This window comes from Rutidosis leptorrhynchoides, chromosome 11, assembly GCF_046630445.1.
Source record: "Rutidosis leptorrhynchoides isolate AG116_Rl617_1_P2 chromosome 11, CSIRO_AGI_Rlap_v1, whole genome shotgun sequence".
NCBI classification, from domain to species: domain Eukaryota; kingdom Viridiplantae; phylum Streptophyta; class Magnoliopsida; order Asterales; family Asteraceae; genus Rutidosis; species Rutidosis leptorrhynchoides.
Window position 1 is genome coordinate 148,293,964 of NC_092343.1, and position 1,354 is coordinate 148,295,317.

The window sequence follows — 1,354 nt, forward strand, 5'->3', positions numbered from 1 at the left end:
ACTCGGGTAAGGAAGTGGTGGTTGGTATGGTTTAACATAAGGTTTAGCCTTAACTGTGTTATCTTCATTAACCTTTTCAACTACCGATTCTTTGTCCTTATCTTGATCAGGTTGTGGTTCTTGTGGAGTAGGAATAGCTTCATCAGAAGTTACAGGTATTTCAGGTGGTTTAAGTGTTGTACCAGTTCTTGTGGTAATGGCTTTAGCTGTTTCATTCCGGGGGTTTGCATTTGTATCACTAGGTAAACTTCCCGGTTTTCTTTCACCTATTAACCTTGCTAGGTTACTTACTTCTTGTTCCAAATTTTGAATAGAAGCTTGTTGATTTCTAAATGCTTGAGCATTTTGTTCATTAGTTTGTTTTTGAGATGTGAAAAACTGCGTTTGAGTTTCAACTAGCTTCGTCATCATATCTTCTAAATTCGGCTTTTTATCATCGGTTTGTGGTGGTTTGTTTTGAAAATTAGGTCTTCGCTGGTTGTAAGTATTATTGGATACTTGTTGATTGCTAGGACCTTGTTGGTTGTTGTATGGAATATTTCGGTTATAATTCTGATTTTGATTGTAAATCGGTCTTGGCGGTTGATAATTATTCTGATAATTATTTCCAGGCCTTTGGTTTATGTATGAAATATTCTCTCTTTGTTCCATTATTAATTCAATACTGAGACAATCTTTTGTCAAATGTGGTCCTCCACACTGCTCACAACTAATTCGTATTGAGTGAATATCCTTAGTCATCTTTTCCATTCGTCTCTCGACATCATCTATCTTTGCGGAAATGGAATCTAAGTCATGAATAGAATCGGCTCTAGCTGCTTTAGATGATCTAACGATATCTTTTTCTTGGTGCCACTCATGTGAGTGGGAAGCAGTGTTATCAATAATTTTGTAAGCATCAGTTTCGGTTTTCTTCATAATAGAACCACCAGCTGCTATATCGATGTCTTTTCTTGTAGTGATGTCGCATCCTTGATAGAATATTTGTGCTATTTGACAGGTGTCTAAACCATGTTGCGGAAATCCTCTTAATAACTTTCCAAATCTTGTCCACGCCTCATATTGAGTTTCATTCGGTTTCTGTGTGAACGTAACAATTTCTCCTTGAAGTCTTATGGCTTTAGATGCCGGAAAGAATTGTTTAAGAAATTTTTCAACTAAAACGTCCCATGTATCAATCGCCCATTCAGGTAACGATTCCAACCAATTTTTGGCTTCTCCCTTTAAAGTCCAGGGAAATAACATGAGATATATCTGTTCATCCTCCACTTCTCGGATTTTAAATAGAGTGCAGATCCTATTAAAGGTACGAAGATGTTCGTTTGGATCTTCCTTCGGCGCACCACTAAATTGG